The sequence below is a fragment of the Xenopus tropicalis genome, chromosome 6 (assembly GCF_000004195.4).
Source record: "Xenopus tropicalis strain Nigerian chromosome 6, UCB_Xtro_10.0, whole genome shotgun sequence".
Classification (NCBI taxonomy): domain Eukaryota; kingdom Metazoa; phylum Chordata; class Amphibia; order Anura; family Pipidae; genus Xenopus; species Xenopus tropicalis.
This window is the reverse complement of record NC_030682.2, coordinates 111694765-111701857: the sequence shown is the minus strand read 5'-3', so window position 1 is coordinate 111701857 and position 7093 is coordinate 111694765.

The following is a 7093-nucleotide window of genomic DNA, read 5'->3' as shown; positions in this document are numbered from 1 at the left end:
TATTTAAGTACACAACATTCTAAATACACAGTGCCATATTCGTGCTGCTTTGCTCCATGAGGTATTTGTATGCCTACTTTTACAAATGGTAATAAATCTGCTTTTATGAGCGGTAATAGTTGTAAAAAAATAATCATCAAAATGCTAATCACTTCCATCAATCATCCATCAAAATTAAAAGTAATTTAAAGTAATTAAAATATGATGCTCTGTTGCTCTACTGTGGTAAAACTGGTTCCTTTGTTTCAGAAACATTATTGCAGTTTATATAAACAAGCTGCTGTGTAGCCACGGGGATAGCTATTCAGTCTGCAAATAGGAGAAAAGGCACAGGTGACAAAGTTCTGTAGAATCCTGTTGTATTTTATAGAGCATATCTGATATCGGTTATGTAACCTGTGCCTTTTTTCTTTTTTCAGCTTTAAATGGCTGCCCCCCATGGCTACACATCAGCTTTGTTTATATAAACTATACTAGGGTTTCTGTAGCAAACCCACAATTTTAAAGGACATGTTAAGCCTACATTTGCCTGCAATGTATATCAGTTGGGCATGAATCCCCCACCCGTATGGCATCATTTGTACTACATATATCCCCTCCGCTTGCCAGCACAATCACATTTTCCTAAAGCAAATAGCAGCTTTCACCCGGTGGCCATTTTTCCTCTGATACATAATTGGATACATTTAAATCTGCAAACAGCATACACACACAGACCTTTATTCAGCATACATTTCATCAAGAATACAGGCTCACACAGGCAGAACTGTCTGATAAAAGTTTTGCTTTGTTTGAGCTGAGCTCAGGAGAGGAGGTTAGGAGAAAAAAATTGAAGCAGGCAGCTAAAACTGAGTTTCTATGGGAACCAGCAACGCCATCTCTTTACTGGTTGCTAGACTGGGGGGCGTGTTTAGCTTAGAACAACTGAGCATGCCCACAAGCCAACAGCCAAAGCAAATTCTTGAGGGAGGGGGCCGAGTGGGTTACAGGAGGAGAAGGAAATCTAAGTGATTAAGAGGATGTTGCAGCCTTACTATTAACCTCTGCAAAACCAGAGTGGCAGGTATTGAAAGATTTCAAAGAGGCTGTTCACTGGTTAATTTTTTGTGTGTGGGGTTTACATGTCCTTTAACCAGCGCAGGGCAACAGTCCATTATATTTGAAAACATTTTCAGTTTTTAGTGTTACTGTTCCTTTAAAGCAGTCACACCATTTTGTTCGCTTTCTTAGAAAACTAATGCTTAAAAAAAATAGCAACTGTCAAACAATCCCTGGGGAGGCATTTTTATTAATTTTTGAATTTGTAGAGTTTTATCTTCAGTTTGAATAAACTTTAAATTTTACCAGACTCAAATGTTTGTTTATTTAAATATAAAAAAAACACAATCATGTTAAACTGTGGGGAAAATAAATTGAATGCACTGAATTTGCATTAAAGGAGATCTAAAGTCGCTTAAATAAAACATCTTATTTTAGCCTACAAAATTAAGTTCAATTCTTTGGTCCCAAACGAGTTAAAATCGCAGTACCTACACAGAGCTCCTCCCACTTCAACGTCTGCTGGCAAATGAATAGTGTGCGTGTATCTTTCTGTATGGAGATCACTAACTCCCTTCACTTGACTGACGTCTGCATAGCGTAGCGCCTATACCTGCACTATGTAAACCTACGCCTACTGAGACTGGACTGGCGGCCAGAGGGCAACACAGAGAGACGGCCGCTGGCCGTAAAGGTTTGGAGCTGACCTGCATTGAGCGGATGTTTGGGAAACGTGAGGTAGCGGTGCATATATTAAGAAATCAGTATGGAATAAATAATGCATTCCAATTTGAATTTTATTTGTTTAAGTTCCAAAAACACTAGAAAGAACTTGTATTTTCGACTACACATCCCCTTTAAACTCATGATGTTCATTAGGTTTACAAACACTAGAAAAATGTGAAAAGTTCAGAAAACATAAATTGAAAAAAAAAACGCTTTCATTTTGCCTAGGGCAACCACCATTGGCTTCTGTGTGAACTCACAAGCATTTAGGTTATGAAGTTTACATTCAAGTTTTTCCCATTTTGTTCACTTAACATTGAACATTTGAGTTTTGGAAACCATAATTCAAAAAAATAGTATATGCCCCCTAAAATTTAGGCAACCCCCCCCCACCTAGTGATTGTAAGCTAAGAAGTTCCTGAACTTCCCCAGGCCAGGGTTGGTTTCTGTGAACAGAACTGGCCTGGGGTATCAGGTGAGTAAATAAAATCACTGGGGGAGTCTAACTTTTGGCACCCCCCAGTGAATTGAATGTAAGCAAAGAGACATTTTATTACAGCTGTACTTGAAATGCAGTTATAGAGAGAGCTGGAAGAACGAAAGAGACAAAAGAGAGTTTTAGAAACATTAATGATTGTGGCCATGATCTGCCCGATGTGGCTTCAGGCCCTTGGGTATCCTACCTGGAGATGCAAACATACTTGCTGAGCATAATTCTGTTACGCAGTACAAATTTGGCTCATGACATTTTGTTTTAGATCAAAATGTAGCTAGAAGTAAGTAAATGGGCCTTTGGGCAGTACTGTGGGGGCAAGTATTGAAAAGCATATGTACTGTAAGATAAGCATTTGGATGACACATTCTCCCAAGACTAAGGAAGGGTATAGCTTTCCAAGCAGCAAACTGTGACATTATACTGGCTAATTAAATTGCCAAACCATTGGTGCTCTCAGGTTTCAGCGTCTGTCAGTAAAATGTTGCACACAAACCTATGTATGTTCCAGATTTCAAAACTGCTACTCTGGGCACAGCATGGAGGAACAGCAGCATATCTGTTCATTACCAATTCCCTACAAACACTGCCTCAGCTGCTGCCCTGTTCTATGGGTGCCTACCCCTCCCTGGCACACTTGCTCAGTGGAAACGGCTGCATTGAAAGTTATTGAACCTGCTCCATGTCATTTTCCTCTATTGAACTTCACTCTGTTCAGCTCTTTGCATCTGTATCACCATGCATTGCGCCCATATACCGACCTGCATGAGACACTATTTTGACTGCTTGTCCTCTGACACTCTAGACATAATTCTTGAAAGATTAAAGAAATACTGTCATGGGAAAACATTTTTTTTTAAAATGTATAAGTTAATAGAGCTTCTCCAGCAGAATCTTGATAATGAAATCCATTATCAAAAGCGCAAACAGATTTTTTAATATTTAATTTTGAAATTTCACATGGGGCTAGCCATGATCTTCTCAGTTTCCCACAGCCAATTCAATGAAGAAAAATCAGTAGCACACCAAAACTGTGATAAAGTGTAAAGGTGTTTATTTAGCCCATGTACATATTTCTAAAGGGTGCCGCAGCCATTTGACTTGTGCTCTGATAAACTTTAGTCACACTTTACTGCTGCAAGTTGGAGTGAAATCACCCCCTTCCTTTTTCCTCCCCAGCAGCCAATCAGCAGAACAATGGGAAGGTAGCAAGGTAGCAACTCCCAGTAGATATAAGAATATCACTAAATACAGGAGCGCTGCTACCATGAGGCCAGTTGAGAAACTCGCCTCAGGCAGCAGTTCCCCCAAAGTTACCAGGGGTGGCAAAAAGCAAAAAAACGATATTAGAGCTAAAAAAATACATTTGTTGGTTAAAGAATAACATTTTAAATGGTAGAGTGAATTATTTGCTATGTGAACAGTGTAAGTTAGAAAAACAAGTTAACAAATCATGACAGTATCCCTTTAACATTCCCAGTAATAATATTATTTTGCTGTCTCTAATGCCCTTTCACTAATATCCTCCATAATCTATTAAATCAAACTCATTTATCAACACTGGGCAAATTTGCCCATGGGCAGTAGCCCATAGCAACCAATCAGTGACTGGCTTTTTTCAGCCAGCTGCAGGTACTGCAGGTTACTGCTCATGGGCAAATTTGTCTCAAACAGACTCAATCGTCTGTGCTTGTTGGGCTACACCTGTTAATTGTAACACACTTAGGGCTGTCTGTCTAGATTTGCTACTGCTACAGCAGTGTTGCCTTAGCATGCAGCTTATACCAAAGCTCACCAAGGATGGTCACATATATGTGCCTTTTGCAGCTACAAATCTATAATGCCAACATCTGCTAAGTCAAACAAAAATACTCTACAGTGCTCATTAAAACAACCTGCATGTTTCTCTTCTTATGGTGTTTTAACTCATTATACTTCTCCATGCCCTCCATACAGTTCAGTCACTGCGCAATAGATTGCTGAGCATTTCAAAAGCAATTCTGTCACTATCAGATATGCCGTTGCTCAACAACAACATCCCCCTAGCCATCCACCCTCCTCCCGTAACCCCTCAGTCTCTTGTATGCTCCAGGACCCTGAGAAGGAAGTTTCAAAACTTATGTTTTCATCACATATTACTACTTGGCCTTTTCATCATATCCCTTCCAAACTTCTGCACAACTCCTGCCCCAAGAGTTTAATTAAAGTCTTAAGCCACCTACTGTATCTAGAATATGTAGACTGAAACTGAATTTCTCTCTCTCTTGCCTGTAAAACCCCTAGTCCTGACTGCTCCAACCTCCACTCCGCTTACATTCATATTATCTCAGTTTCCCTTTATCTCTAAGCGCTTAGGATAGAACCAGCAGACCTACATTCTCTATGACCATGGCTTTATGCCCTACAAATCTGAGTTTTGGCTATGACATTCCACAGTAATTGCATCCTTGTAAGGATGTCCTAATGCTACCTTCAATTAAACCTGTCCAAATATTGTTCTCTCTTTCTCTTCCTTCCATCAAACACCCATAACATCCCAAAACTGTCAATTATTGCTTAAAACTTCACTATCACCGTATTTTCTGGTGCCTTGGGGTTATCTTTGGCTCTGCATTCTCCTTCATGCCTCATAGCCAATCAATATTTAAATATTCACTTTCACTAACCTTTTTTTTTTAAAAAAATATTATATGTTATCTCTCAAGATGCCACCTCAACTCTCTCATCATGTAACATATTGAGTACTGTAACTTTCTATTAACTGACCTTCCCCTCCAAAGTGGCCCACACACCTCAGCCAGCCACACCACTACCTTTCAGGATAAACTTTAAACTAAAGGCACTGACATAGAAAAAGTAGTTAACAACTGTGCTTCACCCTACACTGAATTTATCTTCATTATGCTCTCTACTCAACACCTTACTCAGTATTTCTCTTACATGCATTTAAGACTTTGTTGGAGCTGCATCCCCTCTTAAATTCCTTCCCACATTCCATCCAGCTTTCGCCCAATAAAAAAAACACAAATACAAGTGTATTGTAGAAATGATACCTATATTGGCTAACAATAAAAATACATTGCAAGCTTTTGGAGCTGTAAGGCCCCTTTGCCAGGCAAAATACAAATGAGAACGGGAATGGCACAACATTTATACTATTAGATCAGAGAGAAGTGTTCAGAGCAATAAATTAGGAAGTTACAGATAGATAGAGATAACTTGTGAAGATAATAAAAGTAATTAATGTTTATAAGGATCAGTTGTAAATAGTCCAGGGGTCTGGATTCAGTCAGGTCAGATAGTGTGACATGAAACCTGACCCTTAGGGCTCTGGCACACGGGGATATTAGTCGCCCGCGACAAAACTCCCTCTTCGCGGGCGACTAATCTCCCCGAGTTGCCATCACCTGCCATCCCACTGGCGAAAATGTAAGTCGCCGGTGGGATGGCACACGCTGTGCAGGCGATTTCGGCAAATCGGCGAAAATGCCTCGCGAGGCAACTTTAGTGATTTGCCAAAATCGCGCCGCCACGTGTGCCATCCCACCGGCGACTTACATTTTCGCCGGTGGGATGGCAGGTGATGGCAACTCGGGGAGATTAGTCGCCCGCGAAGAGGGAGTTTTGTCGCGGGCGACTAATCTCCCCGTGTGCCAGAGCCCTAAATAAAGGCCTTGTCTTAATGTGTTGAATAACTCCATACATTTAAATTCATAGATCTTCCATTCTGGTTCAGTTTCAAAGTTCCCTTAACTTAATTAACACCTTAATGTCCTGAAGCCTGTGGTCCTGATTGCAGAAGTGTTGTCCCACTGGTGTATCACACGCTTTGGTCTTGATATTATGTCTGTGATGGTTCATCCTTGTGTGTAGTTTTTGCTCTGTTTCTCCAATGTACATTCCTCCTGTAGGGCACTTATGATATACACCACATTGGAGGAGGCACATGAATAGCAGTCCTGAATGGTGTAGATTTTTGTGTATTTGGTATTGCAATTTGATCTTTGCACAGGATGTATTTGCAAGTCTCACATCTTTTGTTGTTGCAGGGAAATGTACCTGCTCTAGTTGTTTGGGGAAGAGCACTTCTAACAATCATTTTCCTCAGACTGGGAGGTTGTCTATAGGACAGAAGGGGTAGTTCAGGGAATATAGGTATCATTTCTACAATACACTGGCTAACACGGTACTACAGTTTTTTGGGTTTACATGAACTCTTCAAACACATTTATTTAGGAAAGTCCAACCTAATCCTGCCTCCATCACCTCAGTACACCCTGTATAACACTGCTTCCTGCTAAATACAATGCTCAGTGCTACATCTCTCTGCTGACTCCTGATCGTACTCTTCCCCACATCTCATACCCCTTCTTCATTTAAACTGTAAACTGTATTAAGCAGGGCCCACTTTTCTCCTGTATCACTCAATGTTTGTGTTTGCAGGAGTCCATTATGTAGGGTGTAATGTGTGCACTGGTAAATGCAGGGGCGTTTCTAGCCCTAATGCTGCCTGAGGTGGCCTTCGCAATGCACCTTTCTTCCCCCCTGGACCCCCCTCAATTATCTTTTCAGCACCGAAAGGGGGTCAGTGGAGGCAACATTGCTAGAGAAGAGAATTTCTGGTGCCGCCCTTGTTAACTTGCGGGGTGCTGCTACCTAAAGTTTGTTTCTCAACTCCCCTCATAGCAGCACCCCTGGATAAAAGAATTGTCTACCTCACAATGGACCAAACATGGAGCAGCTTCAATATCTCTGTTTGCTCAAGAAAAAAACCCAAACCATTTTTTTTCATAAGAAAAACAATAGGCAAAAGAATATTTAGCACAAGCCCTATTC